The sequence below is a fragment of the Odocoileus virginianus genome, chromosome 32, assembly GCF_023699985.2.
Source record: "Odocoileus virginianus isolate 20LAN1187 ecotype Illinois chromosome 32, Ovbor_1.2, whole genome shotgun sequence".
Taxonomy (NCBI): Eukaryota; Metazoa; Chordata; class Mammalia; order Artiodactyla; family Cervidae; genus Odocoileus; species Odocoileus virginianus.
Window position 1 is genome coordinate 24606219 of NC_069705.1, and position 14121 is coordinate 24620339.

General features: G+C 39.3%; 1 protein-coding gene across 29 annotated transcripts in view; it reads left to right on the forward strand.

Annotated features, from left to right (window-relative positions):
- The first annotated feature begins 4477 nt into the window (after nt 1-4477).
- Nucleotides 4478-14121, forward strand: part of PCM1 (pericentriolar material 1) — an 83659-nt gene continuing 74015 nt past the window's right edge. For 9 of the 29 annotated variants that reach the window (XM_020896283.2, XM_070459985.1, XM_070459984.1 and 6 more), the window contains exons 1-2: nt 4502-4860; nt 6478-6548. The gene's annotated coding sequence lies outside the window, so the exon portion shown is untranslated. Of the gene's footprint in view, nt 4861-6477; nt 6549-12887; nt 12948-13741; nt 14085-14121 lie in introns of those variants that run through there. The other 20 variants (XM_020896202.2, XM_020896237.2, XM_020896256.2 and 17 more) reach the window with 7 other exon arrangements.

Below are 14121 nucleotides of genomic sequence, written 5' to 3' on the forward strand. Positions count from 1 at the left end.
ATTAATTTTACATTCTGCTCTTAATAGATCTTGTGTTTCTAACCATCGACATGGATGAATCTCAGAAATGTTAACAATGAGTTAAGAGCAAGAAATAATCGAGCAAGAAAATAATCAGCATGATATCATGCATATGGTTGAAAACAAACAGAACTAAAAAATATACTATTTATGGATATATAAAATAGTTACACAAGGAAAATGAAGAAATTATAACACCAATATCATTCAAGATAGTATTTATGTCTGCAAAGAAGAGGAACAAGCTTGGTGGAAGGCAAAGGAATCCTTAAACACACAGATTATATTCTACGTTTTATGTTAGTAAGTGGGTTCTTCAGTGTTTCTTTTCTTATTGTACTTAATAATTTCCTTGGGTGTTTCAAAAATCACATAAAAACAATCTTCAATTCAGTTATAGTAGTAGTATACTCTGGCCACCTGATGCGAAAAGCTGACTCATTTGAAAAGACCCTGATGCTGGGAAAGATTGAGGGCGGGAGAAGGGGATGACAGAGGATGAGATGGTTGGATGGCATCACCGACTCAATGGACATGAGTTTGGGTAAACTCTGGGAGTTGGTGATGGACAGGGAGGCCTGGTGTGCTGCGGTTCATGGAGTTGCAAAGATTCGGACACAACTGAGCGACTGAACTAAACAGTGGTCACTGAAGGGTTTTCCTTTAAGTTCTATTGCCACCTGCAGGATAAAACTAAGTACTGCGAAAATTGTCTTCAATGAACATCAAAATTCATGGATGTGAGAGTTGGACTGTAAGGAAAGCTCAGCGCTGAAAAATTGATGCTTTTGAACTATGGTGTTAGAGAAGACTCTCAAGAGTCCCTTGGACTGCAAGGAGATCCAACCAGTCCATCCTAAAGGAGATCAATCCTGGGTGTTCATTGGAAGGACTGATGCTGAAGCTGAAACTCCAATACTCATGCGAAGAGCTGACTCATTGGAAAAGACCCCGATGCTGGGAGGGATTGGGGGCAGGAGGAGAAGGGGACGACAGAGGATGAGATGGCTGGATAGCATCACCGACTCAATGGGTATGAGTTTGAGTAAACTCCGGAAGTTGGTGATGGACAGGGAGGCCTGGCGTGCTGCGATTCATGGGGTCGGTCGCAGAGTCGGACATGACTGAGCGACTGAACTGAACATCAAAATTAATGAACATGAAAACAAATGAACTTCACAAGGCATTTGGATATAAAGAAGCATAAAGGCAGGGCTTCTTCTCAAGCCACACTTAAAATCTATCTATGGATAAAGAACTTACAGAACACATTAAAGAGATAAACAATACAGCACAAAACATTATATTTTAAGTGTCCCCCTGGTCAGTGTCACAGTAAATCTCGATAATACACTTTGATATTTTACACAGCATGACAACTGATTTAGTTAACCATCAGATTCCAACCCCTTGACTTGATTCATTCTGCGACCACCTTAGGCCAGGCTTTAATTACTTCATGTCAGTTACCACCTGTTCTTTGTTTCTCCCGTCCTCTCACTGCTGCCGCTGCTGCTGCTGCTGCTGAGTCGCATCAGTCGTGTCCAACTCTGTGCGACCCCATAGACGGCAGCCCACCAGGCTCCGCCATCCCTGGGATTCTCCAGGCAAGAACACTGGAGTGGGTTGCCATTTCCTTCTCCATCTAAACATTGCCACTAGATTTAAGCCTTAAAATGACTACTTCATTATATCATTGCCTCTTCCAAACTCTTATCTGGTTCCACACTATCTATCGAACAAAGCCCAAACCTTTCAGATCAACATTTAAGATTTTTTTTTTAACAGTTTGGCCCTGACCTGTTCATCCATCTTGCCTTCTTCTCCTGTTTCCCCATTCCCCACCACATGAATTCTCTATTTGACCCTGTCTGTCTTCTGCATTATCTACTGCTTATTTTGGACATACTATCTTATAGCTCTTTTCCCTTGAACATCATTCTTCCATTTAGGCCTTCTCACCCATCTTTAATATATGTTCAGTTTTTCTTAAATGTGGAAAACTGAGATGTAGTCTCAACCTGTATCTCTTAGAGGCCACTCATTCCTTACTTACATTTCCACCAGGGTGTTGCCCCTAATTTCACCCTACACAGATATCATAGAACTATCACCATCTTTGAGGCAATGTAACACTTAATTCAACAGAGCTTCCCAGTGATAAAGCATCTTTTATACAAGGTAGGAGATGCAGAAGACGCGAGTTCAATGCCTGGGTACGGAAGATCCCCTGGATGAGGAAATGGCAACCCACTCCAGTATTCTTACTTGGAAAATCCCATGGACAGAGAAGCCTGGCGGGCTACCACCAGCCCAGAGGGTTGCAGAGTCAGACACGACTGAATGGCTGAGCACATTCAATAGAACATACTCTTTCTCTGCATTCCTTAAGCACTTACTGTATCATTTATTTGCTGTATTCATACACTAACACTACTGATGCTAAACTGGTTTATTTGCATTGTTGTTTTCTAAATCAGATGTGAAATTTTTAGACACTGGGGATAATTTCATCATTTTGGGGTTCTTTCCTCTGTCCACTGCCCATACTTATTTTGAGGCCCCCATTTTAATATAAACATTTCTCAGGCTCCTCCCACCACCAGACATGAGCATTAGCACTTTTTTAGGGTTCATAAATTAAAAAAAAAAAAATGACCAAAATGATTTCAGTAGTGCTTTTGAATCCATTTGAATTGTTTCAATGCCAGTAGCTTCTATCACCATTTTGTTTTATGCATGTATGTTGTTATAGGCATAAAACAAAATGGTGATAATGACGGCTTATTTCTTTTTCCCATGCATTTTCTTTTTTTTTTTTTAATAATTTTTAATGTTTTTATTTTGTATAGAATGAAAGTGAAGTCACTCAGTCATGTCCGACTCTTTGCGGTCCCACGGACTATAGCTTACCAGGCTCCTCCATCCATGGGGTTTTCCAGGCAAGAGTACTGGAGTGGGTTGCCATTTCCTTCTCCAGGCATGCATTTTCTTAATTAAAAAATTATTTCAAGGGGTCAGCAGACCTCAGTTTAAACTTGTGCTCTCCTACTTGGTGCCGTCAGAACTTTGACGATTTATTTAACCTCTCATTAGTAAAATGGAGCTGATGCAGAACCAGTTATCTTCATGACAGTTGTGAGAATTAAAATTACAACAGATGAAATCCAGTACAGAATTAACATTACCTTAAGGTGAGAAAATAAAAAAAGCCTTCCAAGGTAGGCAACGTCACTAACTCTTGTCCCTCATTTCATGGATGGGGCAACTGAAGCTCAGAAAGGTTAACTTGCCCAAGGTCTTAGTGGGCCAGAGTAAATACCTAATCCATTATCCCATCGGTGGTGTGAGTTCCCATAGCACTTTGTTTTCTTATAAAAAAGAATTTATTTACATCATACCTTATTTCTGCATCATTCAATAAAATACCTCTCAAAGGGCCGCGACTAAGTTTTTGTTACCTAAATAGTAAAAGAAGTACTTAAAAATGTATGACGAAGTGTCAAGGATCACTGCACTGAAACTGAATCTAGATTCAGTTGCAAATTACAGTAGCAGGAAGGGCTTTATTTATCTGAATTATGTATTGACACGCAGTTCTACTCAGCGGTTTTGCGGACAATTTTTATTGGTGACTGAGAACAATTTGCTCTTGGAACTCAGATGCGTATTCTTCATTCCTCCTACGCTTATTTTGCTTAAAACAAAACTATCCCGCAACTGCAAACTGTCGAAAAATAAAATGCTCTCGCACGCAAGAAAAGTTGAGCAGTGTTTAAAGCTTTCAGTTAGCCACATCAAAGACCTTAATTATTACTTTACCGCATTTGGGGGGTTTACGAGAGAATCTGTCAATATATTACTAACCTTAACAGGGTCGCTGATGAGAGAAGAGAGTATATATACACAGGGAATTCAGAGACTATAGTTTCAGATAACATTTCTTGAGATTCAATTTTGATGAAAATCATCTGGCTCTTTTAAGTCCAGCAAGGCATGAATTCAAGCTGGCATTAATTACTGACTGATGATGCTCCCACTGACCAACTGGACGATTTCGGCTAATAAACTTGGGTGGGTTTATCTCCTCAGGTGTAAAATTAGGCCCAGACTGTATAGACCCTTTGGGTTCCATCCCTTCCGGACCCACGTACGGGTGGAGAGCGAACCCAGTTTCCGGTCTCTCTCCTTCTTCCGGCACTTCCAGGAGCTGGCACTCTCCCCGCAAGGAAAACCGGAACGCCCCTCCGCTTTTTTCCCATCTGCCAAGGCGGGTCTCCAACCACTTCCTCAGAGGCCTCGCCTCCTCGTGGAGGAGCCGGAAGCGCAGAGCATACTGGGATTCGTAGTCACATCCCTCGGGGCGAACAAGCGGGCTCGTGTAACCCGAGAGCGAGCTGGCATTCTGGGATATGTAGTTTCTGGTGGTTCGTTTGTGGACTCGACACGGGACTCCGGAGAGAGAGGTGACACCACCGACTCCAGCGGGTCACATGACTCCGGTCTAGCGCGCGGATCGCACTGCGGCTCCCGCCAGGGCGAGTTTCGCCCCCGCGCGGCCGTTGCCGAGGAGACGGCGCATGTCTCCCGGCGCGTTGCCCCCTCTGCAGTCCCCCCGCCCCTCTTCTCCCACCACAATGAGATCCTAAGATGGCGGTGGTTGCGGCGGTTGGCGCTGAGGAGCTGAGGTAGAGGCGGCGGCCATTGGGCCCTTAAGCAGCCAGGGAACTTGGGGCTTCTCCCTGCTGCGGTCTCTAAGGGCCGCCCGCTGCCGGTGGCGGGTCGTGGTGGGGCTGACCGCTACTCCGCCCTTGGCAGGAGCGGCTGCTTCGTTTACAGGTAATGCCTGCGCGTTCCCAGCCCTTGGCAACCGAGGGCAGCGCGGCGCCGGGGCGGGAGAGCAACGGCCCTGGGACACTTGACCCTGGAGAGCCTGGCCTCGGGCCCACGCCTCTGGTGGGGCTTCTGGGGCTCCTTGCTGCTTGCTTTCTGTCCCCTGGGCGGGCCGATTGCCCCTTCCCCCTGGCCGAGCGATGCTGATCTCGGGGTGAGCATCCAGGGACGCGTCGTCGACTGCAGGACCCCCTGCTTGCCTCCCCGCCCCTTTTGCTGGCCCCGGGGAGGAGACCGCCGTGGGGACTCGGGCGCTCCAGGAATGTCCCTCGCGAGTGGAGGTAGTGGAGTGGGGGCTACGGTTTGTTTTTGGGGGGGTGTCTCGTTTTCCATAGCAAGGGGCCTTAGTGGGTCATAATCTGCGCCTCTTCTACCCTACTCGCCAAATTCCGTTCAGTGGGGCTTTCGAGCTCGAGAATTTGGAGTGGAGAAGAGCGGGTGAGGACCGATGCTACTTTGGGGTTGGGCCGTGAGCAGCAGGACTTACGCCGTCCCGGGGTTTTTAGAGCTGAAGGGCTGGGGGAGGCGTTCCTGACTTTGGGGTTCCTACTGGCGAGGCGAATGCTAATTTTACCGCGCTTCCCTCCGCCCTCCCGCGGCGCCCCTTCGCCATCCCTTACTGCAGGTCCAGTTTGGTTGGGCCCCGGGTGGGGGAAATACTAAATGCCAAATGGATTCGAGGAACGTTGCTTGCTCTGCAGAAACGAGTGTTTGGGGATTAGGTCGTAGGCCCCGCTGGGGAGGCGGGGCCTCCAAACTTTTAAGCCCCGCGGCTCATTGCTCTAGAGCTCATCCTATCTGAAAAATAATATTTCTTTTTTTTTTTCTGGACCAATTCGAGGTCTGTGGCGGGGGCTCTACGGGTGACGGATCGTGTTTTGACGCTGGAAGAAGCGGGGTTTCTGGGCACCCCTTCCACCCCCGTCCCTTAACTGCCTTCCAGACTCCGCCTTGTGCTATTCTCTGGTTACTGGAGTGGGTGGTGGTGTAAAGCTGCGGGAGCACCTGCTCCTTTCTTTCCCTAACACCTTCCCAGATAGAGCCGCTGGAAACCATTAGAATTCTGAGTTTTTGAACTGAAATGTAAAGCTTGCGTTTCTGTAGTGACAGGGTTATTTTTTAATGAAGTAGCTAACTTTTAAATAAAGATGTTCTCATCAACGGGGATGCAAAGTTCTGGAATAGTTTTGCGTGACAGGAAGTTAATGACTTGGTCAAACTGAAGAGTAATCTTTGACGTGGATTTTAACATTGATGGAGAAATCTATATGATGATTGCATTATAGTGTTTTTACATTATCATTTCATTGTATTCCCAAGTGGATATTAAGGTATCGCAGTGCTGTTTGGTAGACTCTTACCAGGTTTGGAGAATTTAAACCTGTTTATCGCCTTGTTTTCCTAAAGGTTGAAAGTATGTTGAATTTAAAATATTGATTAATTGAATTTTTCCTTTTCCGTTGATTTTCTGAGCACACTTTAGGTTATAAATACTACTTGGTATTCTGTACATCACAGTGAAATGGGCTAAAATGATTTTTTTTCTTTTTTTTAAATCATAAGCACACAACAGCTTTGAACTGTGAAGCAGGAAGGGAGCCGTTTCTGAGCTACGAAAGCTAGATTTTAAACAGGTAATTTGACATCATTGTGTATGTTATTGGCTTTTGTATTATATTTGAAGATGACTTGATGCTGAATACTGTTATAAAATACTAGTGCCTGTAGTAAACGAATGGTCTAGGTTTGCTGCCCTGTTTGCCCTGCTTTTTGGAGTGCCACTTTGGTCTGTCTTCATAACTCTGTTTGAAAAGAGCTATGTCATTCGTAATTATTAGATGCTATGATAGTTTATGTAATACTTCTTAAAATGTCTTTGTCTTCACAGAGTTTCTTCATCTGCTCATTTGAGTTTGAATGTTTCCTGTAGCAACTATTTGGATAGCCTCTTGTTCCAAATTCATTGACTCTTAAGTCATCTGGCACAACTTTTCTAATAATCGGCTGTTTTTATTTTTTATTCCCAAACTCCTCTACTTTTTGAGCTTATTATGTATACTGTTGATTGAAGTTTGTTAGTTTCAGTTGTCTAAACTTACTTTAAACTTTAGTTTCTATACACACGGCATTTCTATACACAAATGCTGGTTACGTAAAGATACTCTCTGACCAGCAGGAAGAAGTCAATGTAAGTTCACTGAGGGAAAGTTAAGAAATTGTTTGTTACGGACAATCTAGAAATTAATCCTCACCTTGAGGATTAGAAGAAATTTTTGTTAGAACCATTTTAGCAATAATTGCTCTCTTTTTTAAAGATTTCAGAAAATTTAGTTCTCCTGTTAAAATTTTAAAGACAGCTTAATTCTCAAAATATGATGACTATATCCTTGCTTTCTAGGAAAACAGACAAATCTTCAACACACTTATGTAATAGGTTGTCATAAGAATATAGATTGGCCATTGATTGCTATCTTAATTGTACTTCTTGGTATCTTTTTCTGTTAGTTGAAAGACTATAACAGAATAAGACAAGAAGAATAGAACTCAGAGGAAATGTCAGATATACGTCTGTATTTTAGAGTCTTTTTAACAGTGGAGTATTTGGTAAAATAAAAAGTTATAAAATCAGTCACAAATAATTCTCCTTTTAACACTTCAGCGAAGATGGATAAAATAGAATAAAAATACAAAGCAGTTGAGTTAAACTCGCTTTAAAAGAGCTTGGTTTTCTCAATAGGAGATTTGGCCATTTGTTGGAAAAGAGGTAAATGTATGTGAGATTTGGAAAAAATAGAAAGTGTTTGGCATCACACTAGGGAATTTATTAAGAAGCCAGAAAAGGGTAACACGGTAACAAAGCAGTACACTCATCTTACAAATTTAACTGAGTGTGTACAATGTGTGAGTTCATGGCTACAAAGTACTAGAGATAGAACAGTGAGCAAAACAGATAAAGTGCCTTACCTCAAGGAGTAAACCTATTTTAAAGTGTCAGTGTGTAGTAAGCCTTAATAGTGGACACAGTTAATGCCATTTTATAACTATTTGACAGAACTATTTGAGAGAACAAACAGAATGAGTAATGAGGTTTATGCAAAATTGAGCTGATAAAATAGGCAAATTGATGAGGAGGCTAAGGATGTTAACAAGGCATTTTTGGAAGTAGCTTGGGTTAAGTAAGAAAGTGAGGGGTGAATGGATTCTTGGGAAGAGAAATGATCAAGGGACAGGAGGTATTCAGCAGGGCCAAGGGGTTAGTTCAGCAGGAATGTGCAGGTGAGGCAAAACAGAATGCAAGGACTTAGGTTCAGAAAGAGGTATTTCATAAGTTTAGGATGTTGAACGAATTATCTGTCCAGAGTAGAAATAGTATTGGGATAGAGCAGACGAAATGGATGTTGTAACTGAGGTCAGAGTCTTAGAAAAATCATCACAAATGTTCAGGTCATGGAAGCAGAGAGTGACATGGAGAGTGAAAACCACAAGCCAGTTAAAAGTGTAAGACTGTCTTGGGGTGAGCAGTAGGAAATGGTACCCAAGATAGAGAGAGTGGTGCTTTTGATGGTTAACGTGTTTAAAAGAGGAAGGTCAAGCATTGTTAAATAAGAATAGTCTGTAAGTGATATTCTTTCCTCATGAATCTAAGAGACTAGGAAGAGTAACGTCTTTTAGAAAGGATTTCTAAGGAAATAGTGCTTTCAGAGTGGTTTGGGATTTTATTGAAGCAAAGAAGTAGGAGGAATGTTTTGGAATAGATAGAGGATGTATATGGAGTGAGTTTGTAATGGTCCAGTGGAAAGGAATCACATGAAGAGCTGTTACCAGTAGAGAGTATGGGATGGAATGGCATTGAAGTTTAGGATTGGTTATAGCAGGATGTATAGTTTTGCCTAGGGAGGTATATGTAATCAATGACTAGGAAGTGACAGATTTCAAATATAAACTGTAGAGTGAGTGTTGTATTGCAGTCTGTTCATCGTTTTCCCCCTAATACCTAAAGAGCTTTTGTTTTTTTCATTATGTGCTCGCTTAGGCAGCACATATACTAAAAAGAGAGTAATTATATAGAAATACCTTAAGTTCTAAAAGAATTACTGAAATTTTTAGTAAGTGTCAAACTCAAAGAACTATGGAAAAAGATCTGTATGGTTTTTAGGTACAGAGAAGAAATTGAGAAATTCCTCAAATGAAACTAAACAACACATAATGCCAGAAACTTGCGTTTTCTTCTCAGTTTCCATTAAAAGTGCCTAGGATGGTTGTGTACTATGTTAAGGCTTTCAATAGAGTATACTGGATATTTCCTTTATATAATTAGTAAAAGAAATAGCCCAGCTAATTCGACCGTTAGAAAACTTGTGCAGGTAATATGAGATACCAGCCCAGGTTATTTTGTGACTCTAAGCAAATATTAAAATATATATATATATATATATATATATATATACATTCTACGATATTTTATTTGGATATGCTTAGTTGCGTACGGTTCTTTTCTACCACATGGATTGTAGCCTGCCAGGCTCTTCCATCCATGGGATTCTCTAAGCAAGGATGTTGGAGTGGGTTGCCATTTTCTCCTCCAGGGTATCTTCCCAACCCAGGGATCAAATCTGCATCTCTTGCATTGGCAGGTGAATTCTTTACCCCCCTGAGCCACCAGGGAAATCCTTTATTTTGATGAGAATTTCTAAAAGCTTGGTTTACAAATGTCAGTTGAGATGTAAGATATTTCCAAAGACACTTAGGAGTCATTTAATACCATTTGAGAAATAATATCTGAATTTTAAAGATTTTAGGAAAAATAATTTTTTCTTTTCTTGATTAATTTGTATTTTTATTTCAAAGGTAACTTTAATCAGTCATGGGTATTTTCATGGTAATTAATACTGTGATATTCTGCTTAGATATCTGTAATACTTACAACAGGATTTTCTTCAGAAAGATGAGTCACTGAAAGTAGCTTGTAAATTGCCATGGTATTTTTGCATTTCATATCCTTGTAAGATGAGGAAACCATATAAGACTGTCAAAAATAGCAAAATGAAACTTAGAAATAATAGTTTCAACTTACTTTAGTAGGTCATAGGGTGGATGAAAGTGCTTGTTTGAAGTAAAAGAGTTTTATCTCCATTCTGCTTCACACACGATCATCCATCACTTGTGCTAATTATTTTCCAGTGGCTTCAGCTTTTCCATCTCATTGTTTTTCTATCAAACCTGCCTGGCAAAACCCCAACCTTGGATGGATTCTGTGGAATCCACTGCTTTATATCAAGGCTCATGAGCACTTCTGGGGAAAAAAATGGAAACTGCAGATGAGTGTTGTGTTAGTGCTCACAGTGAATGTTGTCTGCTCTCGTCGGAGCCCTCAGTGCCGCTCATCACACTTCCCCAGCCGCTCAGACCTCTCACCCTCACATATTTACCGAGCGGTCCGTTTTACTTCACGGCAATTAACAGACTCTTTCAACTTCCTACCCCCAAATCTGCTAACTAGCCTGTATCCAATTCTGTCCTTTCTTTCTTTCATTTCAGTGAAAGAGGTGTTCTTTTGCCTATCTAATGCTAATCATGTTTCTTAAACCCTAGATCCCAGTCGTTCCCAGTTTTTCAGAGACCACACACAGTTTGCATCTTTGTCTCCTTCTCTGAGTGCTATCCTGGCAAATTTTAAATGTACTCAAGATACCTCTCTCTTTCCCCCCGGTTATATATATATATATCAGTTTTATTAGTATTTTTTTTAATTTTATTTTTAATTGCAAGGATAATTACAATATTGGGTTGGTTTCTGCCATACATCAGTATGAATCAGCCATTGGTATACATATGTCTCCTCCCACCCCTCTAGGTTGTCACAGAGCGTCATCTTTGGGTTCCCTGCATCATACTGAACGCGTTTTAGTCAGTTCTACTGAGGTGGACAAACCTAGAGTCTATTATACAGAGTGAAGTAAGACAGAAAGAGAAAGACATATCTTAATGAGAGTATATGGAATCTAGAAAGATAATACTGATGATCCTATTTGCAGGGCCCCAAAGGAAACAGACTTTTGGATACAGTGGGGGAAGGGAGAGGGTTGAATGATTTGAGAGAGTAGCATTGAAACATGTACATTACCATACCTCCATTTTAAGGAATCTTTCTACTTGACCTTCTCTGCCTGCTTTCCTTCACAGAATGGTGTTTTGAAAAAAATCACCTAATGACTTTCTTTAATTTTTTCTCTTCCCCATCAATAAATGCATTTCAGTTATGGAATTGATTTTTACCAAGGTTGTCAGTAACCGCCTTGTTGCTAAATCCAGATGGACACTTCTCACTAGTTTGTTTATATGATAAAGTAATACTTGGCATTCTTATCATACCCTCCTTCTTTACACACTTCTCCCCCTTGTTGGCACATTCTTCTGGTTTTGGTTTCCCTATTGTCTTTCTGTACCTTCTAAGTGTTCTTTTCCTTTTTTAAATATCTATGTCCTTCAAGGTTTAGTCTTCTCTTACTCTTTATCTTCTCCATGAGCCTTCTGTTCCACTTTACATTCTTTTATGAATTGATGATTTGTAGCCTAGATTTCACTTCTGAGAGATGGCTGTTTGCCCACTGGACAAATTTAATTGGGTATACAATAGATATCTCCCGTGTCTCTAAAACTGAGCTCATCTTTTTCTCTCATTAACGGAAAAGTGTTTCTTTTCAAATTACTTTGAATGTATCATCATATACCCTGTTTTCAAGCTAGAAACCCAGGGGTCATCCTTCAACTCCTTTCTCCCTGCATCATCTCCCACTTCATTATAGTTGCTAAGCCATATTGATTCCGCCATAAAAATCTTCCTTGCATTGGTCCTCTTCTCTTACACACCTAGTGTTTTGATTATTAAAAGTCTTTCTATACAAATAATAGTTTATAATAATAATCATGACATAATCAAAAACTATATATATTAATGTGTTTACAGAATAAAATTTAGAGGGTAGATACCAGTAGTTTTCAAGGTGACTTTGAAGAGGTTAAAGAGGTTAACATAAGAAAGAAATGACTTGCCTTTGTTTTCTACCTGTTATAGGGTGAGATAGCTGCTCCCGTAGAGAAATCAGCTGAATACACTGAGAATGGATCCACAGGCAGTAACTTCATTAGCTTCACGCTGATAATTTTACTTCTGTAGGAGTATGCCTTCTCAACCATTTGGTATCATTATTACTGAGTTATAAATACTCAATATCATCTTACGTCAATCACAAATAGACAAAGTTGTGTATAAACTTCGTAGACTTTATTTAGTAAATGGTCTTTAAAAATGATTTTTAAGAAATAGTTGATATATTTTCCCCAGACTAATTTTAATGTATGTTTCAAATTGTTTTAGAAACTTGTGTTCAAAGTCATTAGCTTATCACTAGATCCTTAGGAAAAGCTCATTTTAGGAGGAATTCATCATAATAAAAAAATGAGTGCAAAACATTTCTTTGAATATATTTTTAATTTATCTTAAAGTAAACTTACTTTATTATTACTCTACTGATAGAAAATGCAACATACTGTATTTTACCAAAAAATTGGTAAGAGTTTTTACTTAAATATTTTAGTAATGTCTAATCGCCACTTTAAGATAAATTACTTTTTGTAATGTTAGGTATTGTTTTCATCTCTATTGCTTATGTATTTTTTTGAGTTCCTGTTCTTTAATATTACAAATTATATCAGTGCATCTTAGAAAAAGGTAGTTGTAATATGTTTCATTTAAATGAGTCAGTTCACTGGACATACCTCTTTATGAGTATCAGTTAGTTTGCAAAGTTCTTAAATAGATTTCTAGTGTAAAAAATGTTGTAAAATATTGCTGAAAATATATAAGGTAAAGAGCAAAAATCACATTCCTACCCTGTAACCAACAGCTGCTTTCATGCAAGCATTTTTTAATATAGTAAAGATATTAATTATATACTTCATATTTCTTTCAGATTTTTTTCCCAGCTTGTCATTTACTATTTATTCTCAGTATACATAGGATTCACTTGTGCGTGAGTAAAACTGGTTGAACATATTCCTTTTTGTTTCCACATTCCAAATTAGTAAAATCTCTATTTTTAAAGCTCATTCTTTTATATTGTCTTTTGACTCTTTACTCTTATTCATCTACTTTTAATCTACTGGATAGTATCTTGGTTTATGGTGTAAGGCAGTCTTTTTCATCTGAGGGGGTATTAAGTTCTAATGCTCTAAGGCATCTGTTGTTTACTATAAATTAATTCTTCTGTGTGTCTGGAATGGTACTGGGTATGTACCATCCTTCGGAGAATTAAGAAAATAGTCACTGAAATCATTTTTCTGTGTTTTGTGTTTAAGATGATGAATCTTAGTTTAGGAAGTCTGTTAAAGCTTTAAATAAACTTTTTTCAACATTGTTAACAAAGTGTCCCATCAATTGAATAATTTTTCACCACTCAGTTATTGCAAAGGTTAAATGATAAACACATAAAATGTTTAGCATTAGCACTTGGCACATAGTGAACAAAATTGATGTTAGCTATAGTTAATTTTTGTCACTAAATTTTTTGAATTGGGTGTATTTGAGGATTTTCTTTTTGAGTGGTGCTGATTGAACCAGATAGATACTTAATGTGGTTGAATATCTTGGGTTTAGTTTTCTCCTCTCTTGACCACTATAGCAACTCTTGCTTTTATTTTTCAGGTAAATTTTTTTCTAACTTGTTTGTTCTTCCAGATGGTTTTTAGAATTGTTCTGTCAAATTCCAAGAATCCCAGTGGGTATTTAATTAAGTCTAAAATTCAGAAAAAATGTTTAGTCTTCTCATCAAGGGAGATAGTATGTTTTTCCACTTATTCACATTTTCTCTCGAATTTTTTGGTAGAGTTTAATAGTGCTTCTTGTATGTGTTTAACTGAATCACTTTGCTGTATAGCAGAAATAAGCACAGCATTGTAAGTCAACTGTACTTCAATTTAAAAATAATGTGTCTTTACATAGGGCAAAATTATATTATTCCTAGATAATTTTACTTTTTATTGCTATTATAAGTGATGTCATTTCCATCCATAACTTTTTCCTACCTCTTTACCTTTTTGGATTGTGTCAAATAAATTAAATTGAGTAACCTTAAAGGATGCAAGCCTGCAGAAAGAGTGGATATTCCAAGGTTTTTTTTCCTTCCTCTCCCTATCACTTCAGCTACT